Consider the following 16,118-nt stretch of genomic DNA (forward strand, 5'->3'; position numbering starts at 1 on the left):
TTTGGGATGCAGTGTGGGGAGGGGATGAGCTGGGCTGGTTGTGTGGTGCAGTGGGGGGAGGGGACGAACTGGGCTGGTTTTGGGATGCGATGGGGGAAGGGGAGATTTTGAAGCTGGTGAAGTCCACATTGATGCCATTGGGCTTCAGGGTTCCCAGGCGGAATATGAGTTGTTGTTCCTGCAACCTTCGGGTGGCATCCTTGTGGCACTGCAGGAGGCCCATGATGGACATATCATCTGAAGAATGGGAGGGGGAGTTAAAATGGTTCGCGACTGGGAGGTGTTCCCATGTAGTTTGTTTCATGTTATGCCTGGACCACACTGCCAGTGGAGATGGTCGAAGCAGGCTTGTTAGCAGTGTTTAAGCGTATCTTGATAAACACATGAACATAGAAGGATAGATACCACATATAAGCAGTAGGTGACAGGTCTAAATAAAGACTAGGAATCAAGCATGGGCTGAAGGGCCTGTTCCTGTGTTGTATTGTAGCATTGATCTATGCTATTGAAGAATACATAATTTTTGTAAAAAAAAACCTTTCAAAGATAAATAACTGCTCGTTTTAAAAATAAGCGTCATGTACTAGGTACTTCGTATACTTGTTTGAAACATATGCACAGTTTGAACAATTTTTTGTAAACATTCCAGGTTTGTCCACTATAAATCAAAATGATATTGAGCTTCCATTCTTGTTGTAAAGTATATCTAAATGTATTGGTACCAAGAAATTTATAAATAATGGATGACTGCTGGACATGCATATGGTCACAGAAATTTGAGGGTGCATACATGAGGATCAATGGTCGGCACAACATTGTGGGCTGAAGGGCCTGTTCTGTGCTGTACTGTTCTATGTTCTATGTTCTATTTATAAAATGCCTGTGATAATGTGTTCATTAGTAAAACACCTTGTGGGAGCAGCCTTTTTACTTTTCCAGTTCTTTTGAACAATACAGATACTGAAGTCTGCAACTTAGTATGTTAAAACGTTTGCATTAATGATAAGACAATAATGTGAAGTTTCTGTAAAATATATGGTGTTCAATGTGTTATGCGATCTGGTTGTACTGTATCCAAAGCTGGATATGAAACTCTGTATTGATTATCATTCCATGATAAATTTCTTGATTTAAACAAAATCTGAGTATTACTGAGAAAAGAGACATGCTGTGCAAGCGGCTTAATGCAATAAAGTCAAATTTCATTATTTTATATTGCGTGAGAAAAGGGTGCTAATTGCATGCGTTTTGCCTTCTTAAAGAATTTGTCCAGGCATTGCAACTTCTGGTTTAAAAATAAACCAAAACATGATAACAATATTGATGAATTCGCTATGACAACACTACAGCCAATGGTTTGCCAATCAATCAGAACATTTTTCTCATGCAGCATAAATTGTTGCTGTCCTTTGAAATTTGATATTCTTGTCGCTTTTCTGATGAAAGCAAAATGTAAAGGTTTAACAGGACATGTTGTTTTCTTCAGGAATTCTCAAATCCTGTATTGCCAGGCAACCAATTAAAACATAACTATTGTTGCCTTCTGTTTGCTTCTATAGGTGGGAATGGTGCATTGAAATCTATTCCTTTTAGAACAATGACGATTAATTTAGCCAAGATAAACATCTGTTGTAATTCACCAACTAAACTATTTGTTTTTAAAAATACCTAAACAATGCTACTTCCTGTCATTAATGAGCACATTTTTAAATCAACTACTAATACAAAATCAAAAAGCAGAATGCAAGCTTGCAGCCAACCACATTACACTCTACATTTGTAAACAAAATGTTTAAAATTGTCTGTTTACTTGGTAGTTATACACCTTTGTTATATGTAGTGCTCAATGTGTGGAAACAAAGTCAATAATTCACAAGACAAGAAAATCTTTACAGTTCAAGAATTTGTTCTTTTTGTGAACACCCTTCAGCACATTATTGCAATTCTGATTGCTTAAGGTAGTTTTTGTGTTTACTTGTACTGCTTCCCTATTGGACTTGGCTGACTGCTGTTGTTGACCCAACGTTATATAAAAACAATTTGCATTACCTGTTGTACCTTAATTAGTTTCCTGTGGCATTGGAGAGTAAATGATGTGTCAGCTTCAGGACAACATAAGAACAACCTCAGGAAGGCCTGTACAGATAAATTGTGTTTATTTTACATGCTGTAAAACTTTAACTTCGTATATGTTTAAAGGACTCAAATAAAATGTGATTGATATTTTATAAAGTTTGAAGATTTATTGGCGTGTATGTAGCTGTTGCTTTGGATGTAAAATTTCACTTGTTACTTGTTGTCTTTAGAAAATGCTGATTTATTTTTACAGTGTAGCACAGTGTAGCACAATAACTCAAGTTAGGAGGCAGCCTGATACAACATCTTAGCATTTCAAATTGGGTCATGTTCAACACACTTTAAACATTTTCTTCAGAATGCACCCAAAAAAATCTTTAAAATAAGGAGGTAGACTTTAACTGATTAATTAAACATTCACTTTTATTCACTAACTGTGTGGAAATAGGAACAAGAAAAGAAAATTGAGTTTTCACAGTCTCCATCAGGATTTGAATGCAGCCCTGAGGAAATAAATTAGGATACCAATGCTTAGTGAAAACATGTGTTCCTTATGGTCACGGCCATGCAGAGAGATTTTCTACATGCTTGCCAAGGCATGTCCTAATCGTTGGGAAAAAAAAGTCCTTTTTTTGTCATGGGGAAACAACTCAAGGACACGCAATCAATACCACCTTTATTGTGTTTATAGTTTCATTGAAATGGGATAATTTTACGAAGTAAAAGTCATCATGCAGATTTTTGCTAGAGATTGTGTAACTATGGATAGATGGCTATAACATTGTGGACCATGTCTTACACATATGCTTATTCAGTTTATCCTGATGGCTGCCATTGACCAGAAACTGAACGGGATCAACCATATAGACACTGGGTATAAGAGCAGGTCAGAGACTATGAATTAACATGGAATTCAGGAGCAGCAGTAGGCCATTCAACTGGTTGGACCTGTTTTCCCATTCAATATGATCATGCCTGAACCTCTGTCTGAGTGCCATGCTTCCACTTTAATATACTCAGTGACTTGACCTCCATAGCCCTCTGTGGTAGAAACTTCCACAGGTTCACGACCCTTTGAGTGAAGAAACATTTCCTTATTTCAGTCCTAAATGGCCTATACTATATCCTGAGACTGCAAATACTGGTTCTAGACTCTCTAACGGGGGAAAACTCCTTCCCATTTCCAGTTGCCCTGTCTTGTTAGAATTTTCTACATTTCATTCAGATCCCCTCTCATCTTTCAAAACTCGTGAATACAGCCCGGTTGAATCAATCTGTCCTTATAGGATAGTCCTGCTATCCCCAGTATCATCCTAGTGAACTTACCTCTACGGTAGATATATCTTTCATTAAGTAAGGAGACTAAACTGCAAGAATTACTCCAGGTATTGTCTCACCAAGTCCCTATATAACTGCAGTAAGACATTTCTACTTCTGAACTCAAATCCCCTTGCAGTGAAAGCCAATGTACCATTTGTCTTCCTAATTGCTTGCTGTACAGGCCTGCCAATGTTCATTGGTTACAAGGACACCCAGATCCCTTTGTACATTTACATTTCCCAATTTAAATAGTACTCCACTTTTCTATTTTTCTACACTGAAGAGTATAACTTCAAATTTAATCATATTGTACTGTATCTGACATGTGTGTGCTCACTCACTCAAATTCTTTACATCACCTTGAAGTCTCCTTGCATCCTTGTCACAACTTATGGTTCCACCCTATTTTGTGTTGTCAGTAAACTTGGAAATGTTGCAATTGATTCCCTTATTCCAGCCACTTGATATATCATACAATGAATAAATGAGGCCCAAGCACTGATCCTTGCTGTACTCCTGCTATTCTCAGTCTGTGTTTCCCATCTATCAATAGCTGGGAAATGCCAATATATTGCCCCTATCCCATATGCTTTTGTTTTGCCCATTAACCTCCTATCTGGAATCTCACCAAGGCCTTCTGAAAAACCAAATGCATCCATTTATCCATTCTACTAGTTACATCCTCAAAAAAACTCCAGTAAATTTGTTAAGCACAGTTTGCCTTTCAAAAGCCTATGCTGACGTTGTCTAATCCCATTAAATGATTTCTAAGTGGTCAATTATCACATCTTTCACAACAGGCTGTAGCATTTTCCCCACTCCTGATGTTAGGCTGACTGGAGTGTAATTCCTTTTCTTTTTTACTTCATTGTTAAATAGTGGAATTACATTTACCATCCACCAATGCATCCACCGTTTCGAGGCTAGTTCCTTTAGTATTCTGGGATGTAGATTACCAGGCTCTGGTGGTTTGTCATCAATTTACTCCCTTCTTCCCTTTCACTAGGCCTTTCGTTCCTTAACGTTTATGTGAGGTTTTTTGTACCATCTTTTGTGAAGGCAGAACCAAAATATATGTTCAATTCTGTGTCCTTTCTTTGTTCCCTATTATAATTTCCCTGGCTTTTGATGATCAGTGACCTATATTTGTCTTTACTGATGTTTTTCTTTTCACATTAATATAGAGCTTTTATGATCAGTTTTAGTGCTCGCTGCAACATTACTGTTGTACTCAAATGTCCTTCCTGAATGAACATTTTGTCCTCCTTGCTCAATTCTGCAATTTTCCCAATCCTCAGGCTTACTGCTTTTTCTGGGAATTTTATCTGTCTTCTCTTTGGATCCAGTACTGTCTCCAATTTCTTTTGTACACTAAGGTTGTGCCTCTTGTCCCATTTAATTTTTGCATCAAACTGGAATGACTAACTTTGTAATTCATTGCACATGTTATAGAATGTGGAACATTACAGCACAGTGCAGGCCCTTTGGCCCTCAATGTTGTGCCGACCTGTCATACCGGTCTGAAGCCCATCTAACCTACGCTATTCCATGTACGTCCATATGCTTATCCAATGACGACTTAAACGTACTTAAAGTTGGCCAATCTACAACTGTTGCAGGCAAAGTGTTCCATTCCCTTACTGCTCTGAGTAAAGAAACTACCTCTGATATTTGTCCTATATCTTTCACCCCTCAATTTCAAGCTATGCCCCCTCATGCTCGCCGTCACCATCCTAGGAAAAGGGCTCTCCCTATCCACCCAATCTAACCCTCTGATTATTTTATATGTTTCAATTAAGTCACCTCTCAACCTCCTTCTCTCTAATGAAAACAGCCTCAAGTCCCTCAGCCTTTCCTCGTAAGACCTTCCCTCCAGACCAGGCAACATCCTAGTAAATCTCCTCTGCACCCTTTCCAAAGCTTCCACATCCTTCTTACAATGCGGTGACCAGAACTGCACACAGTACTCCAAGTGCGGCCGCACCAGAGTTTTGCACAGCTGCAGCATAACCTCTTGGCTCCGGAACTCGATCCCTCTATTAATAAAAGCTAAAACACAGTATGCCTTCTTAACAGCCCTGTCAACCTGGATGGCAACTTTCAATGATCTGTGTGCATGGACACCGAGTTCTCTCTGCTCATCTACACTACTAAGAATCTTACTATTAGCCCTGTACTTTGCCTTCTGGTTACTCCTACCAAAGTGCATCACCTCACGCTTGTCTGCATTAAACTTCATTTGCCACCTCTCAGCCCAGCTCTGCAGCTTATCTATGTCTCTCTGCAACCTACAGCATCCTTCGCCACTATCCACAACTCCACCAACCTTAGTGTCGTCTGCAAATTTACTAACCCATCCTTCTACGCCCTCATCCAGGTCATTTACAAAAATGACAAACAGCAGTGGACCCAGCAACGACCCTTGTGGTACACCGCTAGTAACTGGTCTCCAGGATGAACATTTCCCATCAACTACCACCCTCTGTCTTCTTTCAGCAAGCCAATTTCCGATCCAAATTGCTATATCTCCCACAATTCCATTCCTCCGCATTTTGCACAATAGCCTACTGTGGGGAGCCTTATCAAACGCCTTGCTGAAATCCATATGCACCACATCAACCAGTTTACTCTCATCTACCTGTTTGGTCACCTTCTCAAAGAACTCAATGAGGTTCGTGAGGCACGACCTTCCCTTCACAAAACCATGCTGACTATCCCTAATCAATTTATTCTTTTCTAGATGATTATAAATCCTATCCCTTATAACCTTTTCCACACTTTGCCAACAACTGAGGTAAGGCACACTGGTCTATAATTACCAGGGTTGTCTCTACTCCCCTTCTTGAACAGGGGAGCCACATTTGCTATCCTCCAGTCGTCTGGCACAATTCCTGTCGACAGATGAGTTAAAGATCAATGCCAAAGGCTCGGCAATCTCCTTCCTGGCTTCCCAAAGGATCCTAGGATAAATCCCCTCCGGCCCAGGGGACTTATCTATCTTCATCCTCTGTAGGATTTCTAATACCTCTTCCATGTGAGCTTCAATCCCACCTAGTCTAGTAGCCGGTATCTCAGTATTCTCCTTGACAACATTGTCATTTTCTAGAGTGAATACTGTTGAAAAATATTCATTTAGCGCTTCCCCTATCTGCTCTGACTCCACACACAACTTACCACTTCTATCCTTGATTGGCCCTAATCTTACTTTCGTCATTCTTTTATCCCTTAAATATCTATAGAAAGCCTTAGGGTTTACCCTGATCCTATCCGCCAACAACTTCTCATGTCTCCTCCTGGCTCTTCTGAGCTCTCTCTTTAGGTCTTTCCTGGCTACCTCGTAGCCCTCAAGCGCCCTAACTGAGCCTTCACATCTCATCCTAACATAAGCTGCCTTCTTCCTCTTGACCAGAGATTCCACTTCCTTCGTAAACCATGGCCCCTGCGCTCTACAGCTTCCTCCCTGCCTGACAGGTACATACTTATCTAGGACACACAGGAGCTTTTCCTTGAATAAGCTCCACATTTCTAATGTGCCCATCCCCTGCAGTTTCTTTCCCCATCCTATGCTCCCTGAATCTTTCCTAATCTCATCATAATTGCCTTTTCCCCCAGCTATAACTCTTGCCCAGTGGTATACACCTATCCCTTTCCATCACTAAAGTAAATATAACAGAATTGTGATCGCTATCACCAAAGTGCTCACCTACTTCCAAATCTAACACCTTGCCAGGCTCCTTATCCAGTACCAAATCTAATGTGGCTTCGCCCCTTGTTGGCCTATCTACATACTGTGTCAGGAAGCCCTCCTGCACATACTGGACAAAAACTGACCCATCTATAGTACTCGAACTATAGTGTTCTAAGTCAATATTTGGAAAGTTGAAGTCCCCCATGACAACTACCCTGTTTCTCTCACTCCTATCAAGAATCATCTTTGTTATCCTTTCCTCTATATCTCGAACTATTCGGACGCCTATAGAAAACTCCCAACAGGGTGACCTCTCCCTTCCTGTTTCTAACCTCAGCCCGTACTACCTCAGTTGATGTGTCCCCAAACATCCTTTCTGAAACTGTAATACTGTCCTTGACCAACAATGCCACACCTCCCCTCCCCCACCCCCGGCCTTTTACCATCTTCTCTGTTCTTACTGAGACATCTAAATCCCGGAACCTGTAACAGCCATTCCTGTCCCTGCTCTATCCATGTCTCCGAAATGGCCACAACATCGAAGTCCCAGGTACTAACCCATGCTGCAAGTTCACCCACCTTGTTCCGGACGCCTCTGGCGTTGAAGTAGACACACTTCAAACCAACTTCTTGCTTGCCGGTGCCATCTTGCGTCCCTGAAACTTTATCTCGGATCTCCCTACTCTCAACCTTTTCTATACTCGAACTACAATTTTGGTTCCCACCCCCGTGCTGAATTAGTTTAAACCCACCCGAACAGCCTTAGCAAATTTCTGCCCTAGGATATCAGTACCGCTCTGGTTCAGGTGAGGACCATCTTGCTTGTAGAGGTCCCACCTACCACAGAAAGACCCCCAATTATCCAAGAATCCAAAACCCTCCCTCCTGCACCACCCCTGTAGCCACATGTTCAACTCCTCTCTCTCCCTATTCCTCGCCTCAATAGCACGTGGCACGGACAACAAACCAGAGACAACAACTCTGTTCGTCCTAGCTCTCAGCTTCCATCCTAGCTCCCTGAATTTCTGCCTTAAAACCCTATCTTTCTTCCTCCTTATGTCGTTGGTGCCAATGTGGACCACGACTTGGGCTGCTCCCCCTCCCCCTTAAGGATCCCAAAAACACGATCAGAGACATCACGCACCCTGGCACCTGGGAGGCAACACACCAACCGTAAGTCTCTCTCGTCCCCACAGAACCTCCTATCTGTCCCCCTAACTATGGAGTCCCCAATGACTACTGCTCTGCTCCTCTTCCCCCTTCCCTTCTGAGCAGCAGGGACAGACTCTGTGCCAGAGACCTGTGCCCCACTGCTTTCCCCTGGTAAGCCCCCCCCCCCCCAACAGTATCCAAAATGGTATACTTATTGTTGAGGGGAATGGCCGCAGGTGATCCCTGCACTGCCTGCTGGTTCCCTTTCCGTCCCCTGACCGTAACCCATCTGCCTTTTACTTGTACCTGAGGAGTGACTACCTCCCTGTAACTCCTCTCAATAACCCGCTCTGCCTCCCGAATGATCCAAAGTTCATCCAGCTCCAGCTCCAGTTCCCTAACGCGGTTTTCGAGGAGCTGGAGTTGGGTGCACTTCCCGCAGATGTAGTCAGCAGGGACACTAGTGGTGGCCCTTACCTCCCACATTCTGCAGGAGGAACATTCAACTGCCCTGAGCTCCATTCCCATTATTCTAATTTCCCAAGACTTAAAAAAAAATAAACTTGTTACCTCACCAATCAGGCACACAGAACTTTTTTTTGGTTAGAGGAGGAGGATGGGTGGGAGACACTACACGAGTAGTGTTTCGGGCAACGCAACCACTCAAATATATTAAGATAATAAAATGTGAGGCTGGATGAACACAGCAGGCCAAGCAGCATCTCAGGAGCACAAAAGCTGACGTTTCGGGCCTAGACCCTTCATCAGAGAGGGGGATGGGGAGAGGGAACCTCCTCCAGGACTTCCAATTCCCTGACCCCCAACACCTCATATTCACCATGGACGTCCAGTCCCTATACACCTGCATTCCGCATGCAGATGGCCTCAAGGCCCTCCGCTTCTTCCTGTCCCGCAGGCCCGACCAGTCCCCCTCCACTGACACACTCATCCGCCTAGCTGAACTCGTCCTCACCCTCAACAACTTCTCTTTTGATTCCTCCCACTTCCTACAGACTAAGGGGGTGGCCATGGGCACCCGCATGGGCCCCAGCTATGCCTGCCTCTTTGTAGGTTACGTGGAACGGTCCCTCTTCTGCACCTACACAGGCCCCAAACCCCACCTCTTCCTCCGGTACATTGATGACTGTATCGGCGCCGCCTCTTGCTCCCCAGAGGAGCTCGAACAGTTCATCCACTTCACCAACACCTTCCACCCCAACCTTCAGTTCACCTGGGCCATCTCCAGCACATCCCTCACCTTCCTGGACCTCTCAGTCTCCATCTCAGGTAACCAGCTTGTAACTGATGTCCATTTCAAGCCCACCGACTCCCACAGCTACCTAGAATACACCTTCTCCCACCCACCCTCCTGCAAAAATTCCATCCCCTATTCCCAATTCCTCCGCCTCCGCCGCATCTGCTCCCACGATCAGACATTCCACTCCCACACATCCCAGATGTCCAAGTTCTTTAAGGACCGCAACTTTCCCCCCACAGTGATCGAGAACGCCCTTGACCGCGTCTCCCACATTTCCCGCAACACATCCCTCACACCCCGCCCCCGCTGCAACCGCCCTAATAGGATCCCCCTCGTTCTCACACACCACCCTACCAACCTCCGGATACAACGCATCATCCTCCGACACTTCCGCCATTTACAATCCGACCCCACCACCCAAGACATTTTTCCATCCCCACCCCTGTCTGCTTTCCGGAGAGACCACTCTCTCCGTGACTCCCTTGTTCGCTCCACACTGCCCTCCAACCCCACCACACCCGGCACCTTCCCCTGCAACCGCAGGAAATGCTACACTTGCCCCCACACCTCCTCCCTCACCCCTATCCCAGGCCCCAAGATGACATTCCACATTAAGCAGAGGTTCACCTGCACATCTGCCAATGTGGTATACTGCATCCATTGTACCCGGTGCGGCTTCCTCTACATTGGGGAAACCAAGCGGAGGCTTGGAGACCGCTTTGCAGAACACCTCCGCTCAGTTCGCAACAAACAACTGCACTTCCCAGTCGCAAACCATTTCCACTCCCCCTCCCATTCTCTAGATGACATGTCCATCATGGGCCTCCTGCACTGCCACAATGATGCCACCCGAAGGTTGCAGGAACAGCAACTCATATTCCGCCTGGGAACCCTGCAGCCTAATGGTATCAATGTGGACTTCACCAGTTTCAAAATCTCCCCGTCCCCTACTGCATCCCTAAACCAGCCCAGTTCGTCCCCTCCCCCCACTGCACCACACAACCAGCCCAGCTCTTCTCCCCCCCACCCACTGCATCCCAAAACCAGTCCAACCTGCCTCTGCCTCCCTAACCGGTTCTTCCTCTCACCCATCCCTTCCTCCCACCCCAAGCCGCACCCCCATCTACCTACTAACCTCAGCCCGCCTCCTTGACCTGTCCGTCTTCCCTGGACTGACCTATCCCCTCCCTACCTCCCCACCTATACTGTCCTCTCCACTTATCTTCTTTACTCTCCATCTTTGGTCCGCCTCCCCCTCTCTCCCTATTTATTCCAGTTCCCTCTCCCCATCCCCCTCTCTGATGAAGGGTCTAGGCCCGAAACGTCAGCTTTTGTGCTCCTGAGATGCTGCTGGGCCTGCTGTGTTCTTCCAGCCTCACATTTTATTATCTTGGAATTCTCCAGCATCTGCAGTTCCCATTATCTCTCACTCAAATATATTACCTCACTTACTCACCAGTCCCGTGTCCGCTCCTGCTCAGCGTGCGCTCCACCTATTCACAAGGTAAGCTTTTTATAGATTCAAAAATAGTGACTCACCGGCTTCCCAACAGGGTCCTGCTCCAAGCGCCCGCTCGTGCTGCTGCTCAACCAGAAATGTTCTTTTAAGTGTTAACCATTGCCTATCCAGTGCCAACCATTTTAGTACATTTCTTTATTCTTTCCAAATTTGTAATACCCTAGTAGTTTTCTTTATTTAGATTCAGGACATTAGTTTTAGATTCAACTACTTCACTCTCCATCTTAATGAAGAATTCTTTAATAGTATACTCAGTCTTCACTAAGGCACCCCACACAGCAATTAATCTTGGCTTACTGCATTGTACTTTGACTAGAATAGCCTGTTCTCTGGTTATTTCCTTCTCCTGTGGTAACCCTTCTCCACAGTATCATTGCTAATTTGGCTTATCCAATCTTTATGTAAATTAAAATCACCATGATCACAGTTGTACCCTTATTGCATGCATCTTTGATTTCTTGTTTAATGCCTTACTTTACGTCTCCACTACTGTTTGGGGGTTGAAAGACAACTCTCAACAATGTTTCCTGCCCCTTGATTTTTGTTATCCCATTCCTTCAAATTTCACATCATATCCATCTTCATAATTGCATTGAATTTTACCTTTTCTTAACAACGCTACCCTACCTTTTTTGCCTTTTTGTCTGTCCTTCCTAAATAATGGATGTTCACTTCCCATCCTTGATCACTGTGCAACCCTGTCTCTATAATCGCAACTATATAATAACTGTTCATATCTGTTTGCCCTGTTAATTCATTTTCCTATTGCAAATATTCCAAGTATTAAGATTCAAAGGCCCAAGACAGTGGTCCTGGTCCTACCTCGAGGCAACTCATCCATTTTGTACTGGTTCCACCCTCCTCAGAACCAGTCCCAATATCCCAGGAATCTGAATCCCTCCTATACCATTTCTCCAGTCAACTATTCAGTTGGTATATCCTGTCACTTCTACTTCCACAAGCTTGTGGCACTTGTAGTAATTCTGAGAGCCTTAAGGTCCTACATATTTTAAATTCATGTCCTAACTCCCAATATTCTGCTCATAGGACATCACAGTTTTTTTTAAATTGACTCAAACCTTCAGAAGGCTGCTCTGAGACATCTTTGACTCTGACACCAGGGAGGCAACCTTCCATTCTATTTGTGGCTGCAGAACCAGTTGTCACTTTCCTTTACCATTCAAATGCCTATCTCTACTGGCCTGACATTCTTCTACCTCCCTTATTGCACATCAAAGCCATCCATGGCAATATGTGCTGAGAAGTCTGTTAGAGAGCGGGATGGCCTCGGGGAACATCTGAACTACCTGCCTTCCCTTACCTGCTGGTCGCCCAACTACTTTCTGCCTGTTCAGTCTTTACCTGTGGTGTGACCACCTCACTGAACATGCTGTCCATGATATCCTCAGAATCACAGATGCTCCATAGTGAATCCCCCACCCGTTCCAGTTCTAAAATGTGGTTAGCAATTAGTTGCATGTGATCCCACTTCCTGCACATGTCATCACCAACAAAATTGGAAGTGATTTCACCTACCTTGATTTCCCTTTATATGTAAAGCTTGATGTCTCCTATAATTTTGCACTTGCTAAGTGACCTTCTGCCTCCCCAGTGCCTATCCACCCTCTGAGACACGTGTGATGGAATACTCTCCACTTGCCTGGATGGGTGTAGCTCCCAAAACACTCAAAGCTTGACGCATCCAGGACAAAACAACTCTCGTGATTTGGCAGTTCCAAACATAATCTTCGATGTTCACTCCTTTCACCACCAACACCCAATTACAAAAGTTTGAAGCATCAGCAAGCTGTATTGCAGTAATTCACTCAGACTCCCTGGACAGCGTCTTCCAAAACCATGACCTGTCACCTAAAAGAACAAGAGCAACAGATGCATTGGCCACCTCCATCTTCAACTTCCGCATCAAGTTGCACACCATCTTGACTTGGAACAATATCAGCATTCCTTTGATAATAGATAATAATTGATAATAGTTTTCTGAAGAAGGGTCCAGGCCCAAAACGCCAGCTTTCCTCCTCCTTTGATGCTGCTTGGTCTGCTGTGTTCATCCAGCCCTGACATCTTGTTATCTCAGATTCTCCAGCGTCAGCAGTTCCTGCTATCTCTGAATCAGCATTCCTTTGTTGTTACTGAATCAAAATCCTGGAAGGTCCTTTCTCACAACATTGTGCATGTCCCTGCACCCTGAAGACTGCAGTAATGCAAGAGGGCAGCTCAACAACATCTCAAGACAAATTAAGAATGAGCAATAAATGTTGGCCAAACCAGGGATTCCCACAATTTAGAAATATCCACCCAGCCCACAAATTATTTTCAAGCAAAATGAATGAACGATTTTGTACTCTATCTTTTAAGAGGTGTAGTGTATTTGCATATCAAAATTCCAGTATTATGATTGATTTTCACTTAACTCAGTCAAAAGGGAAATTTTATGCCTTCCCATCCACTGCAAGTTTATTTACAGGTGACAAGGGCATGTAAAATAGAACAGATTGCCACAGTGAGCTTTATTATTTGTCCATGGGATGTGACAGCTGCTGGCTAGGCCCAGCTTTTATTGTCCCTTCATATTAGCCAGAGAACAGGTTAAGAATCAACCACATTATTGTGACTTTAGAATTGGTTGTGGTCCTGACCAAATCAGAATGGCAGATTTCCTTTCCTAAAGGGCATTACTGAACCAGATGGGTTGTTATGACAGTTGATAGTGGTTTTATGGTCAGTATGAGTAGATAACGCATGAGCCAACCTGCCTGTACTGAAGCTTTTTGAGTTCCTTAACTAATCAATTAATGGTCACTTAAGAGCATGCTTCTGCTGTTGCTGCAATAATACAATGGAGTTGGAAAAGATGGAGGACCACTCTGCTATTTGACATGCCACATAAAACCGAAGGGCGGTGAACCTCATTTGGGAGATGCCCTGTACCAATTAAGACACTGCCTCCCTGATAATGAAACTTTTGTCCCTCTTACCTTCAAAATCCAACTCCCAGCCCCTCCCTCTAAGATTCCTTGAGCTCTTTCTAACCAAGAACCATGGACATGACTGAGGATGCCACAGATGTTAGGGATTTGTCTGTAGCACCACAACTCAATATCTAGCCACCACTACTGGTACTACTCAGCTGTCAGACAAAACATTTCCCCTGTCTCTTTATGGAGATGCCAACTGACACAATGGACAAAATCTTATCAGAAAGTGGGAATGTGTCAATTTTGGCCAATTGCATAGTGGGATTCTTTCCATGAGCCCCAATGAGATTTCTAACTCTCTCCTTCAGAACTAGCTTCATTATGTATGCATGAGATCTCTACAGTGCCCCGCTCTCCCTATCTTGCCTCTCGTCAGAGGCAGAAGTTCTTGCATCTGCTGGGATTCCAAATGTTGGTAAAATTTTTAAAGTCCAGTCATGCACCTGATCAGGAGCTTTCAGTCAGAGTCTGGTCTTCATCATGTGCATAGAGGGGAAAGAAAAAGATACATTAATCAGGTCACACCGATGGCACCGCTATGATACATTGCAAATAAAGTTGCAATGCCTTTACAAATATGCACTTGTAAGGACCATCCTTACCCTCATCCTACCTTAGAATCCTATCTAAGGGAGTGCTGCTCGTGTCACCCCCAACTGAGATGAGAATCTTGCCAGTGAGCAGTTGGAGTCCTAGTTACACTGATTTGTACACATTAGAATGCCATTATTATCTCATTGATGTATGGTTTCCCACTCTTCCACCTGCCAGATACAAACTAGATGGTGACAATTCACAAAATGCAAATTGGGAAGCAGGGTGACAGTGACCATCGGTACCCATTTCATGCAGTAATCCATGTCCTCCACTGCAGTAATATTTCCCATGTTGAGTTTCTTTCTCTTTAAATTATTGTCCCTCAACAACCCAGCATGCTGCCTTCAAATCACACAATTGATTTCCCCAACTTTCCTACTACAGCAGGAACCTCTTGATTTTTGTTGTGCTGACCCCCAGGACTGAATGTGCACCAATTCCCTGGCCAGCCTTAAGTGATGTCTGACCAGACACTCGACTGATTTCTGTGCAACTCCCCAGTTAACTTAACGTGACTCCCTGAGCTATTTGCATCAGACCTGTAAGACTGACTATGGCCCACTCCTGACTGACCCAAGCAACTCACTAGCCGTGGCCAGTCACCTAGTCTGATATTGAATACTGCCCATGACTTACTGTGCCTGGACTCTCTGATTGAAGGCTGCTCACTTCACCTGACTGAGGACTGCTGCCTGTAAGCTTTGAGACATGGCCATTTGGTTGATGTAAAAACTGTGTTTTCTGCATACGCTGCTCTAATGTGATGCAGTTTTAAGATTGACATAGCTCAATGTCATACAGTTTGAAATCATAACAAGCTCCTTGGCTTTATGTCTAAAAAGCAAGGCAAGACAGAATTACCATAAGGCAACAAAGTATTACAAAGGAAGAGAGGCTGGGAGGAGTCAAGCAGTCAAACTGAGTGAACACAGAGAGAACAAGCAAGGACGCTGAGGTACAAGTTGGTCAAATTCACGAGAGGGTTACCTGACCCTGCACTCCATGTATCTTTGCAGCAGCATTGTAATGATAGGTGTTGGTGTGATTCAAAGAGATGCATTGAAGTACAGAACTGGATTGTAACAACTGTATTCTAAGTGGGTTGGGATGTGTCATCATGATGTGAGGCTAGTATGTGCCCAATACCAATGTCCATAAATGGCAGGGGAGGTGGGAGTCCATATGGCCACTGTCCGTAGAGCATTCCTTCGGTTGTTGGTGACTGCTGTGCAAGCCAAAGGCTCAGCTGGGGCAGCACAGGGCTCAGTGGTTAGCAATGCTGCCTCACAGAGCCAGGGACCCGGGTCCACTTCTACCCACGGGTGATTGTTTGTGTGGATTAGATGAGAGTAGATTCCCCACAGTGTGGAAACAGGCCCTTCGGCCCAACAAGTCCACACTGCCCTTTGAAACATCCGACCTATCCCCCTATAACCCACACACCCCTGAACACTACGGGCAATTTAGCATGGCCAATCCACCTAGCCTGCACATCTTTGGACTGTGGGAGGA

At 44.3% G+C, this 16,118-nt stretch overlaps 1 protein-coding gene across 1 annotated transcript in view; it reads left to right on the forward strand.

Moving 5' to 3' along the window:
- Positions 1-10,851: 10,851 nt before the first annotated feature.
- Positions 10,852-16,118, forward strand: part of wdr19 (WD repeat domain 19) — a 180,834-nt gene continuing 175,567 nt past the window's right edge. The window contains exon 1 of the mRNA XM_048546009.2: positions 10,852-10,998. The gene's annotated coding sequence lies outside the window, so the exon portion shown is untranslated. The remainder of the gene's footprint in view (positions 10,999-16,118) is intronic.

This window comes from Stegostoma tigrinum, chromosome 1 (assembly GCF_030684315.1).
Source record: "Stegostoma tigrinum isolate sSteTig4 chromosome 1, sSteTig4.hap1, whole genome shotgun sequence".
NCBI classification, from domain to species: Eukaryota; Metazoa; Chordata; class Chondrichthyes; order Orectolobiformes; family Stegostomatidae; genus Stegostoma; species Stegostoma tigrinum.